This window comes from Hemicordylus capensis, chromosome 1 (assembly GCF_027244095.1).
Source record: "Hemicordylus capensis ecotype Gifberg chromosome 1, rHemCap1.1.pri, whole genome shotgun sequence".
Lineage (NCBI taxonomy): Eukaryota > Metazoa > Chordata > Lepidosauria > Squamata > Cordylidae > Hemicordylus > Hemicordylus capensis.
This window is the reverse complement of record NC_069657.1, coordinates 69897550-69918793: the sequence shown is the minus strand read 5'-3', so window position 1 is coordinate 69918793 and position 21244 is coordinate 69897550. Positions and strand designations below refer to the sequence as shown.

The following is a 21244-nucleotide window of genomic DNA, read 5'->3' as shown; positions in this document are numbered from 1 at the left end:
CCATCTCAGCATGCGCAGTGGCCATTTTGTTTTTGGCAGCCTTTAAAAAAAAATAATTTTACAAAATGGCGCCCCCCTTCAAGTGGCGCCCGGGGCACGTGCCCTGCCTGCCCCACACTAGATACGCCCAATACCCAAGGCCTAAGCCTGGGTATTATAACCTGGGGTTTTATAGCCACTCAGCTAGAATGATACTTATATTTTACATCTTTGTCCAAACTAAGATAGTAACAAATCATTTTTTAGCCTACTTTCCTTAAGGAAAGTAAGCTTATGAGATCACCTGGCATTCTGTGTGTGTCTGTGTGTCCACGCCTATCAACTTCACAATGCCTGGACCAATATGAACCAAATTGGGTACAGTTGTAGGGACACCTCAGTGGTGTAGTTTGTGACTATATCATCCACTGATTTGAACCAAATTCAGTGCAGTTGTAGTGAGTGACACAAAGGGACACCTCAGTGGTGTAGTTTGTGATGATGTCATCCACCCCAATTCAAGATGGTGGACACATGAATATTTGAGGCACAAGAGGGCTAATTTGTGACCCACATAACCATTTTGAACCAAATTTGCTACTGCTGTAGGGACACATAGGGTCAACTCAATGACATAGTTTGTGATGATGTCATCCACCCCAATTCAGGATGGTGCACATGTGAAAATTTAAGGCTGAAGTGGGCTAACTTGTTAGGATGGTAATTATCAATTCAGAGTATAGTGAAAGGGAAGTAGGCAGATTAGTTCTTACCAGAACTTGTTTTGTGTTTAAAACCATCTAATCTGTGATGTCACTAGGCTTTCTGCCTATAAAAAAGCATCTGGGTTTTTCTTCAGGACAACAGTGCAGGGATATATGTTAGAATAAGACTGCCAGATAGTGTATGAGAAAGGCCCTTTCACACTTTACTGCATTTCTACATGAAAAAGAGATGTCAATCATTCATTTGTTTGTTCATTCATTCCATTTTATATCCCATTCTTTCTTCAAGGAGCACAAGGATAAGGGAAGGGATTTGTTACATAGATAATAACCTCTGTTGAACCTACATGTATGTTTCAATCTGCAGATTAGGGATGGTCATGGAACCAGTCCATGCATTCCTGGGTGTGTTGGGGGGGGGTCACTTTAAGGGACAGCGAAGGTGCTTCCTACCTGCCCATCCCTGCCCCACTGCATTTCCCCTGCCGACGCCCTCCTAAACAGCATGGGCGCGGGGCTGCAGCATTCCTGCGTGCAGCCCCGTTCAGCATCGCCATGCTCATGGCCGATGCGCACGGCACACACGCACGTTGGTCATGGGTGTGGTGATGCTGAACAGGGCTGCACGCAGGAATGCTGCAGCCCCGCATCCACACTGTTTAGGAGAGCGCCAGTGGGGGGGAAACAGTGGGGCAGGGATGGGCTCGTAGGAATCACCTCCCCTGTCCCTTAAAGTGAGCCCTGCCCTCCGAACCGGCTCGAACGTAGGACCTTCAAAGCGGTTCAGCACTCCAGAAAAGGAGCACCGAGCCGGTTCCGTGCACATACCTACTACAGATATGAAACCCAGTCATTCCTACATAGGAGAACATTCTGTCTAGAATTTTTCTAAATGTGCAAAGCAGCCCTGAAAGGAACAAAGTTCACCTACAGATGAATTAATAACTTGGAATTATTGCAGACTCTAAAATAACTTTGCTGTGATTTCTGGTCCTTATAATCTTCTTCTGTTTTATCTCTAAGGGCTGGTTCACACATGCTTTTTTCTCGTTGGCTGCTTCTGCATCATCAGAGCTCTATATAGGTATAAGAACTTTTAAATCAGCTGAATCATGTTGGAGCAAACCATTCCAGGACTGCTTATCCCAGGCAAATGCAAAACACTGTGGTTCTTTCCATGTTACCCAGGACAAGCAGAATCACATGGAAAGGGAATTGAATCTTTCCCACAAGTCTCGACATGGTTGTGATTTTCAGCCACATCAATGCCAAAAAGAGAATGAAATAGTCACAAGTTAGCATCCTGTTTTATGCCTATTTTTTCATATGTTGTTCCCCTCCAATAAAGCTTTTATTATTTAGTGAATTATCTTCCTTTTAAACAATTACTTGATTGATTATATACATTGTATATAATATTAACACTGCATTTTAAATGCTTTTTGAGGTATTGAAGGAAGTGTGTGATAATTTACAATTTAATAAACAAATGCTAACATGCAGTATTATAAAGAAAGGGCATATTTAAAACTTTCTCCCTCACTCCTTATTGTTGTAAAAGATCAGAACCAAAATAGTCATAATAATACATAAAATTTATTTTCAGCCCCTACTGATTAAAATGTATCCTAACCAATTTCCTACTTTTTAGTATCTTCTCCTAAACATATTAAAACAGTATACCAGAACCAGGAGAAAATCCAATGCGGATGCATCCATCTTTTACCTTAGGTGATCTGCTCTTGAATCTGATTTATGTATTCCTTCTTTGCAGTGTCTTCACTGGGCTTTTGCTAAGTTAACTAGGCTCTCTATGTGAATTCATGGAGAGAGTTTGCTTGTCACTAATTTTTTTGTTTAAGGAGAAACGCACAACTGTGTACTCCTATAATATCAATGTTAGTGAGACTGAATGAGATAAGGACTCCAAAGCACTCTGTACAATTCACGTGTGCTTTAAAAATGATTAATAACAGTAGTGACTGGTCATTTTGGAGTAGATTTACCTTCGTTAGTGAATTTCCTCACTTTCTGCTGAATGTTCAGAGAGCAACAATTAATATTAATGTGCATTTAAAGAACTGAAAACAAAAGCTGGATTGCGGAAAAGCGTGCCATACAAAAATGTAATAGTCTGAAGAACAAGTCGATAACCTCCCCAACAGGCATTCCTGCCCTCCTGCATAATCAGCACTTACTATAAAAGGCACCTCCACATCCAGAACAATTATTATGTGGAGCCTAATTAAAGAGAAGCTCAGTCATTACTTGTGTGTCTACCCTGGCTATTTATCAAGCTTGTTATATTTAAAGAAGAGATCTTGCTTCAGAGTTTCTTCAGCTACCCATTCTTTGAGTGAGGCTCTACTGCTGAATCTGTAACATTACATTACATGCATTCCCATGGCAACGGACCGTGATGTTGCAAAAAGAGAATTATGACTTCACTACAGGTGCTGCCACAAAGAGAAGCTGGGTTACCCAGGAGGAAGTAAACATTCCAGAAAGAACATTCAATGCAAAAGGGAAGGCAATACAGACAGCACTGATAATGTTTTGAATGATTGTGCTCTTGTGTGATAGGTTAGCCTATGTGTTTGCTTAATCCTGCATGCTGTCCACCTGATTTGAACTCACCCAAAGGATAGTCAAAACTGACATAGCCATTCATGACATATTCAGGTTATCAAATCAGTGCTTAATATGAACTAGGATTCCACAGAGCTTAGCTCTAGACCTAATATCAGGACCCAAATCTTGGAATGTGAGAAATAATAACAGAGGAGAGAGCTTTTCTGAGCACGTGCAGAGTGCCTTTTGATTAGCCACAGGCATAAGAAATTACTAGGCTGACATTTACATTTTTAGTATTATTATTTACATTTTATATCCTGCTCTTCCTCCAAGGAGCCCCGAGCGGTGTACTACATACTTAAGTTTCTCCTCACAACAACCCTGTGAAGTAGGTTAGGATGAGAGAGAAGTGACTGGCCCAGAGTCACCCAGCAAATATCATGGCTGAATGGGGATTGGAACTCAGGTCTCCCCGGTCCTAGTCCAGCACGCTAACCACTACACCACACTGGCTATAAACATTTCCTTTGTTTAGACTGGGTTTCCTGGTCACTTTTGACACCATGACTATCTCTTGTTAAAAGTTATAAAAGTGACAACTGCTCATAGAAGACAGTGGAGAAATCTAGTGTTGTATCCAGTGATTTGGCAAGAGTGTGTTCCACTTCACCACCAAACACTGAAAATCATGCTTCCTAAAATAAACTGGCTTGACATAACAAAAATGAGAGGCAAATAGAACTGTAATTATTATTGCTTATTCCCCATCATGAGGAAAACAAATTTATTACCTCCTGTGAATCTCCCCCAAGGGCATCTGGCTGGCTGCTACTAGAGACAAAGTGCTGGACTAGATGGATTTGATCCAGGCAAGCAATTATTATGTTCTTAGTCCTTTACATTTTGGCTGTTTACTAATTTTGTGATGTGTTATTAATCACCTAGGTCCTGTGGCTTTGTGTCTTCCTAAGCTTGTAGCAAATGAAACTTCTAAAACAGGAGAATTGTCAATGGCACATAATGAATTATGCATACAGTGCTACTAGCAAAAAAAAAAAAAAAAAAAAGAGGGGAAAAAATCAAACAGAACATTATTTTATGGAAAACATTTGCATTTTAATGCCAGGTATTTGTTTAAAGACTCAGGTTTTTTCCGGCTCACTTTTAATGAGTGGAAGTGAGAAAAGGGGTCAGAACTAGGTATCAGGACTGACAACACTCTCCTTCACCATACTTTTAGAGGCGTGTGTGCATCTTTCCTCCCTCCTTTTCTCATCTCAGTCCCGTTACAACTTCATGTGCTCTTGTGGCAAACCAAAAGATCAGGTCCAGAAGTTCTGTGATCACAAATCAATATAGGATTTCTCACTAAAAGAACAATGTGGTACCCCAAATAAAGTCAAAAGACAATATCGATATAATAAAAAGTCTTCCCCAGCAGGCTCATCTGCCCCCTTCCCTGTCAGCCTTTCAGTGCTTCATGGAGGCCCCTGCTAACTGAGCAAAGAGGTGCCTTTCAAAGTGGTGATTTTCTTTGTATTAAGCTGGGGGAGAGCAACTGTCTTTGTCCAGCCCCAGGTCAGCATCCCTCCAGGGCCAGTTGCTGGTGTCTACCTTGTGTTTCTTTTTAAACAGTGAGCTCTTGGGGGACAGGGAACCATCTTATTTTTTCACATGTGGCAAATGTTTGCCTAGGCTGACAAGATCCGTGCTGAGATGAGAGAGTGGTATTAAAAACTTGCTAGGCCCGGGACATGGTACTTTGGGACACGGGCTAGGGAACCATCTTATTTCTTTTGTTATGTAGACTGCTTTGAGAACTGTTTTGGTTGAAAAACAGTATATAAATATTTGTAATAATACGAGCACCCTGGATTTGGCCCAGGGGCTTCCAGTTGCTGATATCTATTTTTGGTGGCATCTCTTTTGTGGGAAAATAGTATTTTTTTTTCACCAGGCAAGCTGCAGTATTTTATTGGGAAAATATGATTGTTTTCACATTGAGGAAGTCCACTGCAATTGTGTTGGACTAGAATTGTTGCATAAGTGTCACCAGTATTTACTTAGATGGTGCTGAGCAACACTGCTTACTCACTCACAATCCCCTGCTGTTTTCTGGACTTTAATTTATTTTAAATTAAAAAAAAAATGCTTCCAAGCAATTGTGAACAATTGTGCACTGGAGCACTCAGGTGGCTTTTTTATTACTCAATATGAACAACAGCAAGCTTACTCCTGCTTCCTTCCCCTCCCTACTGCCATGGCATTAGAGGAGGATTTAATTGCATTTTTAAAAAATTCCTTGCAGACTTTACAGTGCCATGCTGCGTATCGTCATGTAAGCCTGCTGTAGTGCTGGCCCAAGGTTCATGGAATCCCTTAGCCGAGTGCCTTTACAGGTCCCCTTAGCTGTGACAGGGGCAGCTGTACTGGTATTAGGCATCTTTCAAACAAACAAACAAACAAACAATAATTCAGTGCCCCTGCTGCCATTACATCACTGGATGCAACAGTGGGGACACTGCATGATAGACAAAAGAAGATGCTACCAGCATGGCTGTCAAACTTCACTCCAACCCACTGTGCTGCCATGGTAGCCTCCGCAAAGGCTTGGGGGAGGCTTACATCCACAGTAGTGGCATCCGCTTGGAGCACTTCCCTGTGTCTGCACTGGTGACCACCATCTTTTTTCACAGGGTGTCTGGGGTTTCCTGGTATGTGACTAGTCCATCTGCTCTAACAACCATTTTGGGACCCATTTTTAATTCATAGGTAGCCAGGGATGAAAATGTACCCAAAAAGGGTTTTCTCCACCACAAGTTCCCTGTCAATAGGAAAAGAGTATTCTTGATTTAAATCACATAATTCATAGGAGGGTGTATGAAATATGAAGATGTTCAACAACAGCTGGAGAACCAAGATCGCTTACCCCTGCTCTAAACACACACACACAACTGTGGAGGCACAAGCTGAATAATTTCCTCAGTATTCCTGTGAGGTAAGAAGGTTATCCTATCACAACAAGAACAGATGGGGCACACATTCCTTTCCCTTAGGTATGCTCAACCTGCCAATAGATTAGATACAGTACAAAATGGGTCTGAAAACATCAGTCCACTAATTAGTACAATTAATTGGGGTTAATTCATTCACCTTTACTAATCAATTACCATTATAAGCAAGACAATTAAATGACTAAAATATCCCTCTAATAACCTGGCAGTCAGGATATAAATAGATTTCTAACTAGATTTTCCAAATAATTTCTTAGACTGGCTGGATTTAAAGCCTCACTTCTCATATAGGTAACCCTTTTTAGAAATCTGGCTGCTGTGGAAAGGAGGAAGGGGAGGAGGAGGAAGAAGAAAGACTTGAGGTTTTCCTGGCATTCAGAAATCTAGAAACCTTATGTCAGTACCAAATGGGAGCCCATCCCTGATTTGGAATGTGGATCATTTTTGAAGCCCATCTTAGTGGGGGTTTGTGTGTTTTGAACTTCTGCTTGCAGGGAACATTTTCCACATCACTGTCAAAAATAAATAATCTGCAGGTCTGCCACGGAATCCATGTGCTAGGTTTCATCTGCAGACATGTTGTAGGTTAGAAATGCAGTTCATACAGGCAATGTTAGTCCTCACTAGCATTCATTGGGACTTGAGAGTGTGTTGCAGAATGCACAAAACACTCCCCTGCATCTGCATATTGCAGAGGAAGATCAGTAGCAACTGGGAAAGTGTTTTTCATCTGCTCCTCTCATTGAGAAGCCTCCAATAAGCTTCTGAAATACAAACCCAGAATTCCCCAGAAAATAGCCTAATAACTACAACTGGTATATCAAATTAGCAGCATTGATAGTTGGCATGCAATAATATTTGAACACAAACTCAATGAATATTTATATACTGCTTTTCAACAAAAGTTCCCAAAGTGGTTTACATAGATATACGTTAAATAAATAAATAAATAAATAAATAAATAAAATAAAATAAAATAAAATAAAATAAAATAAAATAAAATGGCTCCCTGTCCCCAAAGGGCTCCCAATCTGAAAAAGAAACATAAGATAGACACCAGCAACAGCCACTGGAGGGATGCGGTGCTGGGGATGGATATGGCCAGTTACTCTCCCCCTGCTAAATATAAGAGAACCACCACTTTTAAAAGGTGCCTCTTTGCTCAGTTAGCAGGCGGATAACTATTTGATATTACTATTTGATATTAGTTAATATTTAGTAGCTGTCATGTAACTACTATGAATATTTATATACCGCTCTTCAACCAACCAAAGTTATTAGCATTTGATAATATGTAATGATACTTTATTTCTGACAACACTTGACAGAAAACTACATTGGTATCTGACAGCACTTGATAGGTAACAAGCAAAGGAACTTTGTATTTGACAGCAAACATCGTTTTTGATTTCGTATTTGAAGTCTCTTTTGATTTTGACAATTAAGAGCAGTTCTAGCTGGGGATGTTGGGAGTTGTAGTTCAGCAATATCTGGAGGCCCCCAGGTTGGGGACCACTGCCCTAGAGCATTCACATTCTGAGGTCAAACACTGATTGGTAGAACCGGAAAAACAGGCAAATTCTGAAAATGTGCAAATATTCACCTCAGCTCTACAGAGAAGCGTGAGGAACTGAAGCGAGCTTCACCCACTAAGCATGTGGAGCTCCTAATCCAGTCCTTCTCCCAAGACTTTGAAGCACTTCTGGTTTAGGGCAGACACTGCTTTGGCTCCCCGTCTGTAAGCACCTCAGAGGCCACAGGACATGATGCTCAGGAGAAAGTCAGTGGAAACTTACACAGAGAAGTGCTTACCTAAAGAAGTTTACATAGAAAAGTGAACAATGTGGCTTGCATGGCCGTGGGTTGCTGAAGGGATTGTGACAAGACATGTGGGCATCAGGAATGTCACTGCTAGGACTCCCACCCCAGCCACAGATGCTGCCCTTGGAATGAACTATCTCTGCGATGAATACAAGTTGCGCCTGACTTCCCTGGCCCCAGCCTCCCAACAAATCCTGCAAAAGGAGGAAGGAAGAAGCTGCTGCACCAGACTGATCAGGAATTCTACCCGACAGCAGTGGGATGTGCTTGCTACTTTTCAAACTCTGCCTTTATTTGCCCTTTCACCTTTGTCAGCCTCTCACTTCCTGGTACCAATCTTATCTGTTTGTTTGTGTCCTGCTACCGTGTTCTTGGACTCAGTCCTATCTTGCTTCTGGCCTAGGACACATTCCATTTTGCCTCCAGTCTGGGCCTGACCCTGCCCTGGATATAATCCCACCAAGTCTTTTCTCAAACTGAAACTCTCATTCTGGAAAGAACTTGGACAACCTCCCATATATGGTTGCCAACTGTCCCGCATTGCACGGGATGTCCCTATTTCCTGGGGAGAAATTATTCAGGACTCAATTTCTCCTGCTTTTTGACATTGGTGGGTTTTGTTTTGTTTTTAAACCACTTTTAAAGTTGTTGCTGTGCGGCAGCAGCACAGAAAGGATGGCATTGAGAGCTCCGCACCCACCTCCGCGTCATGACAGGTGAGGTCACGGTGAGCAGCCGAACGCGCTGGAAGCAGGGAGACTCAGAGAGACAGTGGTGAAGGAGCTCCTTCCTCTGCCCACCTTCCTCCCAAATGAGGCAGATCGGGCCGATTTCAGGCCTCTGTGCACGCACACACATCCCGCCCCCTAGGTGCCCCCCCCAAGACTCCTCATCCCCTCCCCCTGACTCACCCCCCACTTCTGTCCCAATTTTGGCCAATGCAGTGTTGGCAACCCTACTCCCACAAGTCTGCCCCATGACTCGGGTCTACTGGCCCAATTTCTGATGGTCATTGTCTGCTCATCAAAACCAAAACCACAGTACGTGACTTGACTTGAACAGGCTCTCAAATGGAAGTTAATAGATTTGTGGGATTACAGTCCTAATATATTCAGGTTCCTTTGATCTTTCCCTATGGCCCTCCAGTTTCAATCCCATGCCTTTGTTCTAGTCTGTTTGAATCTAAAGATGTCAGCTTGGGGAACTTCTGCTGCAACCGAAAGATGTTGTGTCAGGGATACTGGTTAGTGTTTTAAAAACAGGACTGAGCACCTTATCAGCATTTAACAAATCAATTAATTACAGTTTGCTGTATACTCGGGGGACTTGAAAGCTCTCTGCAATTTGTATTATTTTCCACTAGGCATAAATCTACCAGCTGGATGTTGAGATTCCTGCATATTAAAGACGCAGGCCACAGCGACAGGGCATATTGCTCTTGCAAAATGTAAATTGTTGACTTTGAAAATCCTTGCCTACCTTTAGAGGCAGAAGGCTTGACACGATGCGGGGATAATTACTTTCTGTTAAAATAACAGGAGAGCACAGTCTCAGTTCTTGCAGCGCCTCTCTACACCCACCAATTCTTGCACCATAAAAATGAGGTTTAGAATGTGCTATTATAAGCATTGTTTCCCTGTGTTTATGGCTGGTGAATGACATAGTGAAGTTTTAAAAAAACTTGGAAAAAGGAATTTCCAAGCCAAATATTTTTGTCTAATATAACCACTCCCCATAAGAAATACATCTCAGGATAGTTAAAAATCAGTATTTTGCTCATGGAAGGCATGAAAAGGTATGAACAGACTGATGCAGGAGTGCAGACAGAAGGGAAATTTGAGGAACAACCCCTCACTCAGATGTTTTGTGGGGAGGAAAGACTTTGCGGGGGAGAGATATGGGTTATGAGATCTGGTGGGGAGAATTCAGTAAAATGAGGGCAAACTTCTCAAATGCTAAAGGTGTGTGTGGGGGGGGGAGAACATAGGAAGCTGCCATATACCAAGTCAGACCATTGGTCCATCTAGCTCAGTACTGTCTTCTGACTGGCAGCAGCTGTCCAAGGTTTAAAGCAGAGTCTCTCCCGGTCCTACCTGGAGGTGCCAGGAATTGAACCTGGGACCTTCTGTATGCAAAGTAGCTGCTCTGCCCCTGAGCTGCCCACCCCCATCTGCACCCCCACCTTGATGGCTCAGTATGGTCCTCAGGGGCACACCTAGGTGATTTTGGAGCCGGGGCCTAAAGGCCTTTGGAGGCCCCCCACCCCACCCCAGAGGGCCCTCCCACAAGTTAAGCATCATCACCTAAAGGCATCTGGAGCCCCCCGCCCTCGCTGCAAGTTAAGCATAATCACCCCACACATACCTACCTCACAGGGATGTTGTGAGGATAAAAATAACCATGTATTCTGGGCTTTCCAGAAGAAAAGCAAGATATAAATACCAAAAAAAAAAAAAAAAAGGAGCATCATATTGGAAGATAATCAGGTTGGGGAAATGTGGAGGAAAGGTGGACCAAGGGGGGGAATGGATCACAATCAACTCGCTTTCCCTCCTGCCCAACCAGCCCTCCCCCCGCCCTTCAAGACTAGACCCCAACCCACAGGCAGCCACAGCATAATAGAAAGGAGAGGAGTAACTAATAATAGTAATGATAAATAGACTCATTTTACCAGTTCACTGAGTCGCTGGTTGTTGGCTGTTGTTCGTGTTCTCTGGTGGCTGCTGCTGCCCAGTGCCCGGCTGCTGCTGCTGTGGTCTGGACTGAGTGGAGGGTGCTGGTGCTGCCTGCATGAACCCCTTCTTGCTTACACACTGCATGAATCACAAGGGGGCTTCACTATTGTTTTTAGGAGGCTAGGGTGAGTAAAACTGAGGGGAAAAGTCTGGAGCCGGGCAGTGTTTCCTCTAAGGCGTGAGCATGTATGCGCTCTCACATTTTTAAAAATGTTCGCTCAGTCAATTTTAGATCCCTGCTCACATTGAATCAGCACTTAGAGAGGCCCCCCCACACACACACTAACATGGATATTGGGAGGCCCCCCCCCACCAGGCAGGCCAGGCCAACAGAGGCAAATGGTGGCCGCCGGCTGGCCTGCCGCCATTTCAAGTGCAGCGGAGGCCCCTGGGGGAAATGTTTGGAGACACCCCCCCAAAGGCGGAGGACCGGACCTGGACCCCGAGGTCCAGTCATAAGTGCACCCCTGATGATCCTTGCAATCTGCTCCTTCTGGCTCAATCTATGACCCTTGCCATCTGCAGCAGATCATCAGACTCAAACTGATCAGAAATCTCTTGTTGTCTCACATACTCAGGCTTCTGTTTCCATATCTGCCCACGAAAGTCAGTTCTAACAACTATCATAATATCCTCGAAGCATCTGGCCTTGAATATGGACCCTTCTCCCAGGAACTGCAGCAGGAGCAACACTGCTTCCATACCTCACTTGTTCAGAAGATTAAAAAATTGGTGCCCCTAGCTCCTTTCAGCCTCTCTTAGTGCAAAACCCATCCCCATGTTTTGCTCTTTGAAACTTCCATCACCTTGCCTTGGTTCCTGCTAGTCTGCATGAACCAAGTTCCTGCTGGACCACTGCAGACTCTTCCCCACTGTTGGATGGAAGGCCATTCCTACCTTGCCACCACCAGCATGGATTGTTTGTATGTTTGTTTATATATATATTTATTTAATATTTTTATACCACCTGATATGTAAATCTCTAGGCGGTGTACAAATCCCACATTAAAATCACAGGTTAAGATACATAAAACACGATAAAAACAATATAAAACAAATTATTAAAATTATTAAAATTCTAATCAAAAGCTTGCAAGAACAGGAAAGTCGTGAGGGTCTTCCTGAAAACAAACAGAGAAGGAGATGCTCTTAGTTCATCAGGGAGCATATTCCAAAGCCCTGGGGCAGCCACAGAGAAAGCCCGGTCCTGAGTCGCCACCAGACGAGCTGGTGGCAACTGCAACCAGAGCTCTCCAGAAGATTGTAAAAGGCGGGCGGGTTCATGACAGAGGAGGTGCTCTCTTAAATAGCCTGGTCCCAAGCCATTAAGGGCTTTATAGGTAATAACCAGCACTTTGTATTTCACCTGGAAACATATCGGCAACCAGTGCAGTTTTTGCAAAACTGGTGTTATATGGCCCCTTTTTGTTGTCCCAGAGACCAATCTGGCTGCCGCATTCTGTACCAATTGTAGTTTCTGGACTACGTACAAAGGCAGCCCCACATAGAGTGCATTACAGTAGTTAAGTTAAAATGTTAATATTAAAATGTATAGGCCCTCTTTCTGTCCCAAAAAGGGCTTTCCAAGTGTCATACAACAGAAGCGTAAAAAAACAATAAAAAATAAAATCAGTAAAATGAATCAATCCCATACCAGTTGGCAGCAGCATTAACATCTTATATAGCATAAAAACATGAGCAGAAACGAACAGCTACCAGGCACAGATTAAGGAGGACAATTTACCTAGTACTGAAGGCACATCTAAAAAGAACAATCTAAGATTACTATTTATATACCACTTTCCAACAAAAGGTTTGCAGTGCAGTTAAAGTAGGGAAAAAAACCAATGATTGCTTCCTGTCCCTAAAGAATGCACAATCTAAAAAGAAACATGAGGTAGACACCATCTATAACCACTGGAGGGATGCTATGCTGTGGTTGGGGAGGAACACTGTTGCTGTTCCCCCTGCTAAATATAAGAGAGTCACCACTTTATGAGGTGCCTTGTCTTTGCTCAGTTAGCAGATGTTCTCTGCCTTGAGTTCATCATACCAACCTAGAGACAAAAAGCAGTGTGAAGAATGTGACATCTGGGACTACAGAACATATCACTTTAGGATATAGGGGGTGGGGCACTAGCCTATGGCCCCTCACTCTATCCCAGAATGGTCCTCTACATACAAAACCTAGTTAAACCTACAGACAAATCCAGCACACTACCCCTCCAGTGACTGTTGATGCTGGTGTCTATCTTGTGTTTCTTTCTAGATTGTGAGCTCTTTGGGGACTGGGATCCATCTTATTTATTTATTTATTCATTCTCTCTCTCTCTCTCTCTCTCTTTCTCTGTAAACTGCTTTGGAAACTTTTGTTGCATAGCGGTATATAAATATTTGCTGTAGTTGTAGTTGCTGATTTGAGACTGAAAGCAAAGTCTCAAGTGGTTTTAAAACAACAAATGGGTTAAAAACTGCACATGCATTGTGCTAATAACTATAACCCAGAAAGACTCCGACTCATTCTTTGATTTTTCAGCTCCTCGTCATACTTTGCCTTCCTGGAACAGAGTATCATTTTCCTCTCACTGCTTATAATTCGCAAAAAAAGAGGATGTTTATACTTTGCTGAAACACCTTGTTCAGATCTCTGCCCTCCCATCTCTGAAGCAACCAGAACAAATAACAAAGGGCAGGAGGAACAGAATTCATAGTACCCAAACAAATACCCAAGAAGCCACAGAAGCTAAAGTGGGTGGGCCTTGCAAGTCATCAAGATGGCCATTCCCTCATCTCCGCACAGATCTGCAGCCTAGGCAAACATTTACCTCATGTCATGTGGGAAACCGAAGTGTTCTGTTTACATAGAGAGAGAGAAGAACAGTAGCAATAGGTTAACTTCATGGGGAAGGACACAGAAATCATAATACAAGGATAAGGGGAAAGGGAAAGGATACTTACAGCCTTAAGAAGGGAAATAAGCCAAGGACAATAGTTGCAAAAGGAATACCTACACTTCTTAGGAACCCCAATCATTTAGACTGTAGGAGCTGAATGTTAATATGCCAGCTGGAACATGGATGTATTGCCTAGAAAGATGCCACCTTTTTAATCTCACAGTCCAGTCATCTGTACTGTTTTTCGAGCGGGGGCAACTTGGCAAGAAACCTTCAGAGTAAGAACCATTTCCCACTGTGCCGACCTCCACACAGTACTGTACTTTTCTCAGTGCTGAGAAGGCCCTTTAATTGAGACAGGACCCTCTCTTAAGAGCTCTAAGAGGAAATAATAGCACCGGGAAGGGCTACACTCCCCAGCACTCTATGTATGCTTTCCAGGATGGAGAAAACAGTTGTCTCCATATGGCGCCAGGGGGACTGTCCATAATATTCAATGGCGGAAACTTCACAGACTCAACAAACAATTAGTCAGGGGCCTCACTTAGGGTTGATGCAGGCCACCACTGGCCGCTAGCCCTTACAGTGAAGAACACTGCCATGGGCTCCGTACCTTTAAGAGCTGCAGTCCATGCAGACGTTTCAGTATCATCACCACCCTTGACGAAGTGTCTAGTATGTGTTAGGCGCTGTACAGAGCTGCTATTATGGAGATATAATAATGTGATAAATTCACTAATTATTTCTGCCTGTCATGCAGCTGAGAGGGCATGCCCTCAGCTCTTGCCTGTGGGCTCCCCAGAGGCATCTGGTAGGCCACTGTGTGAAGCAGGATGCTGGACTAGATAGGCCTTGGGTCTAATCCAGCAGAGCTTTTCTTATGTTGTTATGTTAATCACACAGGGGCTAATTAGCTATTAATCACATACTGGATTCATCATATGGCAATTACTTCTATGTGAAGTTGCACAGATAGTTGCTCCATGCTGTTTTTTGCAAATACCCCCAAGAGGACCAAGCTGGGAGTTGTTAAGAGACATGGATCATCACGGTTAAAATTGTTATCAATTTGAATGTGTGAACCTACATCCTGATCTGAAAGACACATTGCATGGAGCTAAGGACCACTTTTAACAGCGGGTATTGTTTCAATGTATCCACCCTGTGTGTTCTGTTGAACATAACATAACATCTGAAAGGGGAAGTTCAGGAGCCCAGCAAGATTAGAGTGGCACCTGGGACAAAAAATAAAGATGGCTCCCCTGCCCCCATTTCTTCTTGAGAAAGGAGAGAGGGAGAGCAAAGAGCAAGTTGTCACCCAGCTAGTAGGGGGGTGCCCTCCATCAGGGGCCCAGGGACATTTGTTCCCCCTTGCTCAGTTGTAGCTATGCCCCTGGCGAAGATGTGTGTCTTTAAACACACTGAGACATACAGGGTGCACTGGAGAGCTGTTGCAATCTGATGTAGCTCTCTGTGTCCATATCTCCTCTTAAAATGTTACAATACTCATGCTGTGGCCACAGTGAAAACACAGCCCTGAGGGTCAAACTATGCATTATAAAAAGCACATGATTAGCACTTCCATGCTTTCCCCCTTTTTATAGTGCATAGCAACTATCAGTGGGTGCCCAATCCAGATCCCCTCCATGGTCCCAATCCAAATCAATGCCCCATAGCTGTATTTTCCATCTCCCTCCATGCCGCGGTGGTCCTGATCCAGACTGACCCTCCCCACACCTGCATTTACACTAGAAGAAAGCAAGCACAAATTGCTGCTCTTCCAGGGGCAGCCCTTTCATAACGCAAAGTAAGAAAGTCACTTCAGACAACAGCAGTTTGGTCACCATCAGGATGGCAAGATGCTCTCCACCATCACCATCAGAGCAGTACTTTGGGACTGATCATAGGCATCTACAGGGCTTTTTCAGGAGGTGGGACAAAGGTTGCAATCCTATACCCACTTAACTGGGAGTGAGCCCCATTGAATTCAATGAGACTGGCTCAATCTGTGGGGTGGGAAATTGATTCCCCTTGCCACCCGCTCCAGACACCTGTTGCAAACTTTGCAAGGAGCACATCTCACTTTTCTTGTAAAGCTTGCAAGAAGCATGAAGAGAGAAAAGGAGGCTGCTAGACACTTTATCTCCTCCCTGCTCCCCATCATGAACTTTTTAAGCTTGCAAGGGTTGCTTTTAAAAGAGGCCCAGCCCCCACCAGGGATGTGGAGCAAGACAGTACTGTATTTACCTGAATTCAAGACTAGGTTTTCCGCCAAGTTCTTCAGTGTTAGAAATTGCGGGGGGTGTGTGTCTTAAATTTAGGGTCCCCTTCCTTTTGGGTAAACAATATAACCTATATTTAATTTTGTTAAAGGGGTTTGTCTTAAATTCGGGATCATTTTTGATTTGGGGACATCTTTGATTTGGGAAATACAATATTTGCATTTTGCCTTGGGTACTGCTACATTTATGACACCACTCTGACAGCTGAGAATGTGGATGATCTGCAAGCTCTAGTAATGAAAGTCATGGAGTACAGTGAAAAAATTGGGCTACGACTACATGTCAAGAAGACTAAACTAATGACAACGGGTACAGCAACCAGCCTCAGAAGTGATAATGAAGAAAGTGGTAGATAGCTTCTGCCTTTTAGGATCAACCGTCAACAGCAAAGGATCTAGCAGTCAAAAATACTCTGCAGACTAGCACTTGGTAGGGTTGCAATGAAGGCCTTGGAAAGGATATTTAGATGCCGTGATGTGTCTATACCTACAAAGATTAGACTCATTCGGACAATGGTTTTCCCCATGATACTCTATGGATGAGAAAGCTGGACTTTGAAGAAGCAAGATAGAAAAAGCATTGACACTTTTGAACTTTGGTGCTGGAGAAGACTTTTGAGGATACCATGGACAGCCAGGAAAACAAACAAATGGATCATGGAACAAATCAATGCAGAATTTTCACTCGAGGCACAAATGACCAGGCTCAAATTATCATACTTCGGACACATTATGCATAGACCCAGCTCCCTTGAGAAGTCTATAATGCTGGGGAAAGTTGAAGGAAAGAGAAGAAGAGGATGACCAGCAGCAAGGTGGATGGACTCGATTACGACAGCAATGAGTGCACCACTGAGAGACCTTAAAGGCCAAGTTGAAGACAGATCATCCTGGAAAGAATCTATCTATGTGGTTGCTAAGAGTTGACACTGACTTGATGGCACTTAATCAATCAAACTGCTAACCGCCTGGGACCTTTACACACAGCAGGCTTTACCGCGGGTTTACAGGGAGACTTTACTGCAAACTCAAAGTTGTCCCAAAAAACCGACACAAATAGTGGAATTTTTTTACCCCTGATAAAAATCAGGCTATACTCTAACATGCTGTGAAAAACCCGTATTGTGTGTGATGTGCTCCCCAATAACTTGCGGGATCTTTGGGGTAAATCTGGTCGATATATGAACACACCCCCTTCATTCTGGAGGAGATGCGAGTTAAAGAGCTTTAAAAGCCCCATGTGAAAAACTTCCAGCTAATCTGAGCAAAGAAGCACTTTTTAAAAGTGGTGATTCTTTTTATTTATCGGGGGAGAGCAACTTGCACTATCCATCCCCAGTACAGCATCCCTCCAGTGGCTGTTGCTGTTGTTTATCTTATGTTTCTTTTTTAGATTGTGAGCCCTTTGGGGTCAGGGAGCCATTTATTTATTTATTTATTTATTTATTTATTTATTTATTTATTTATTTATATCTATGTAAAGCACTTTGGGAACTTTTGTTGAAAAGTGGTATATAAATATTTGTCGTATTCATATTCATCGTATTCGTCCTGCAGTACCTTGGGCTACCCCTGCATACTTCTCATAAGATGTTGTTTGATTAGTTCTTTGCCCTAAGCACACTTATGTTCAAATAAATCCCAATGATGTTAATGGAACTTACTTCCAAATAAATGTGTTTAGGATCAGGGCATCCATTTCATTGACTCTAATGGAACTAAATCAGGTTAAATCTAAGGGCTGCAGTTTTATAGATATTTTGAGCAGACAGACCATGATACTATGTAGAAGGGAGAACTACTGTTTCCACAGACCTAGCTCCAGGGTTAGGAAATTCATAAGACTTCCATTGGGCCTGGGTGAGTGGGTATGAATTTCTGACTGCTAGGAAAAGAGGACCTGCAATCCTGAAATGGAGTTTCAGGATATTATTGTAATAAATCATTTGGGAGTAAAAGATTCTCTATAACAATAAAATAAGATTGCTACAGGAAGCTTCTTTCAGCTTTTCCACTAGGCTTTCAGGGTATATGAATTGCAGTGTGTTGGGCACCTGAGCCATGGACAGTGGTCCCTAGAGGGCACAAGTACAAGGCCAGGACTAGAAAAAATCAGAAGATCACCAGGGTGAAGCCAGGCAGGCAGTTGGGAGCCAGGAGGGTCAGACAAGCTGGAATTCCAGCACACGCCAAGAGTCAGAGCAGAGTAATTGCCAAAAGCAAGAGGGTCAGACAGGAGCCAGAAATCAGGGACAAGCCACAACAGAGGTCAGGACAAAGGCTCAGGAGCTATACTAAGATGCACATCAGATCAAGAAACCTAGATACTGAGGCAGTGAGTACATCTTCTTCTTGTTGTAAAGGAGAATGGCAAAACAAGACCAAAAAAGTTCCCATGACTAGCAGCCACCACCAACAATTACAGCCTCTCATACAGCCTGGTGACTCAAAGGAAATTCATAGGGGATGGAGAATCAGCCCCCAAATGTCCTTATTTCCAAAAGCCACTTGTGTTGATGAAGACAAGATACCCTATGGTCGGAGGACCTCAAAGAACGCTTCCCATTCATGACTATATGTCATGCAGTCCCAAAGCACATGATCCAACATTTCCAGGACTCCACAGTTAACGCATAATTCATCCTCTGTCTTACCAAACAGATAAAGTTTATTATTCAGAGTGCAGTGTCCAGACAAAAGTCTCAAAACAGAGACTTGTAATCTGCCAGCCACAGAGTCAAAAATTAGCAAATTCAGAGGGAAAAGACCTTCCAGCCCACAGCATAATTCTTCCATTGCTCCTGCCATTCCTCCTCTAGTTCTTGCATAACCCAGCACTCAACTTCAGATTGAGTAAAAGCCAGTTTATAGTTCCCCACCTCCTTCTTCAAGGCCTCTTTAGCCAGCGTGCACACCTCCTCATTTCCAGAAATGCCTACATGGACAGGTATCCTGCAAAAACTTAACAAGGACACCCATACTATATAATTCATTAGTTAACATCCAGATGTCATTTACCAAAGATGTTTTACAGGCAGCTTTCATCCCCCACTTTCCAAATTGCCAGAGTCAGTGAGTACTCTTGACAGGAAGTCTCTCACACTCCTCTTGACTGTAGGAGATCCAATGGCAGGACCCCATGGGTGGAGTCAGCAAAGAGTCTGAAGGCAGATAGAAGCTACAGTGTGCAGGATGACCACTGAAGACAGCAGTGAGCATCTAATGCCAAGACACCTGACACACTGTGAACTGCAGTGCAAAGCAACAAATATGGGCTTCAGTCAATCCACCCACTTCCTTAAATCCTCTGAAACTTCCCATGAAACAAACAGCACAGAGACTACCTGGCAGGCAGAAGAGCAGATGGCTGGCCAGAACAGTATGAGGTCACCCACACAGTCAAAAACTGTGTTCTACCAGGGTCTGGGAACTGTGTGAGCTCCCAATTTTTGGTTGTGTGGAAACAAGGTAGGAGGAAAAGCTACCCAAGTTTTCCTCCTGCCTTGCTTCCACACAACCGAAAATTGAAAGCACACACAGCTCCCAAACATGGGTAGAACACAGTTTTTGATTGTGTGAATGACCTCTATATCTGGTTAAAAAGACCAATGAATGATCTTTCTTACTTCCAGGGAGAACTAGGTGTGGCCTTTGAGATAGTGGAGAACATGCTGATGAGATCCCACTCCATACAACAAGACAAGAATCCATGGCAAAAGACCAGCCAAGAAAAGGGAGCTCATGCAGTTATGATTCCAGGAATGCAGACAGTATGGCAGTAAATGAAAAGTGAAACCAATTAGTTGCAGAAGTAGAATCTGCTGAGACTAGCAGGAATTGAAAGCGGGCCTTGAAGGAGTCCTGAAAGACTCCTCAAAAGCCCACAGGGGCTTGGAGTGCAAGGAGAAACACAACATTGGATCAACTCAAGGCTGCTACCAGAGGGGAATCTATCAATGAGAGAGGGAGGCAGTGTTCCTTGATGTGGCATTTGGAAACATCCAGAAAAATGTTTGATTGGGACTAAACCAGTGTTGAGCTAAGGGAGTTTTCTTTTCCTCTCTCCTCCCTTTAGGCTCAAGTCCTGGGGTCACAGGTTACTTATGTTGCATTCTCATGATGATGAGCACAGTTAAAAAGGGTTAACTGTGCAATAGCTGAGCCCTGTGTGCTCCCACGGAGCATGATGTAAGAATCTGGAATTTCCAAGCAATCCCAGTCAAATTGCTGCAGTTAAACAGTATTTAACCAGGATCAATAACCCATCCTGGCTATCAGTCCTGATTAAATGCTGTTTAACCACAGCAGTTTGACTGGGATTGCCTGGAAATTCTGAGTCCTCATGTCACACTCCGTGGGAGTACATAGGACTCAGTCATCGTGGTAACTCTTTAATCATGGTCATCGTGAGAATGCGACAAATCAGCATACACTTAATGTTTCTGATAGGGTGCATTATGGTCCACAAAAGTTCATGCTATGATCAATGTCTAAGGCTTTAAGTTGCTATATGACTCTTTTTTTTGGCGCTATTATGTCATGCAGACTAAGAAGACCCTTAAAATACATAATGCTTCATAGCGTTCCTGGTTATTTCTAAGACCCTACTGCACACACTGTAATAAACCAGCAGTTCTTAAATTAGTCTTTAACTGTGGCCTCAAGTGCATTCAGGGAAGACTTCAATTGAATTGTGTGTTTAAAGGCTGAGAGTGAGGGGGCCTTAGTCTGGCATTGGCATTCCATCCTGGAAGTATCAATGGCCATGCAAGTCTTGATAGTTACTGAGACATACCATTTTAAATTACATTCTAAAATTATATAGAGATGCAGAGAGATTTCACAAGGATTAAATGCTTAAAAAGACGCCAGAGTGCATATCTTGAATCATGAATTGTTTCTGGACCTGGACAGTATGGAAACAAGCTTAATACTCAAGGGAGGAGATCTGGTCTGTGGAAGCAAGCATGAATTGTCCTCTTTGCTAAGCCTTGTTTCCATTTGAATGGGAGACTATGTATGAGCTTTATAAGATATTCCCCTCAGGGGATGGGGCCGCTCTGGGAAGAGCATTTGTATGCTTGCATGCAAAAGGTTCTCCTCAGGAGAGGAGAGCTGGTCTTGGGGTAGCAAGCATGACTTGTAAGCAGGGTCCACCCTGGTTGCATATGAAAGGGAGACCACATGTGAGCACTTTAAGATATTCCCCTCGGGATAGAGC

General features: G+C 43.3%; 1 long non-coding RNA gene across 1 annotated transcript; it reads right to left on the bottom strand.

The window, feature by feature from the left end:
• Window positions 1-4522: 4522 nt before the first annotated feature.
• Window positions 4523-10915, bottom strand: LOC128338080 (uncharacterized). Its single transcript, XR_008312501.1, has 3 exons — window positions 10785-10915; window positions 9593-9636; window positions 4523-4615 (listed from the first exon to the last, which is right to left on the bottom strand). It is a non-coding gene; the product is annotated as an uncharacterized LOC128338080 (long non-coding RNA).
• Window positions 10916-21244: the final 10329 nt, after the last annotated feature.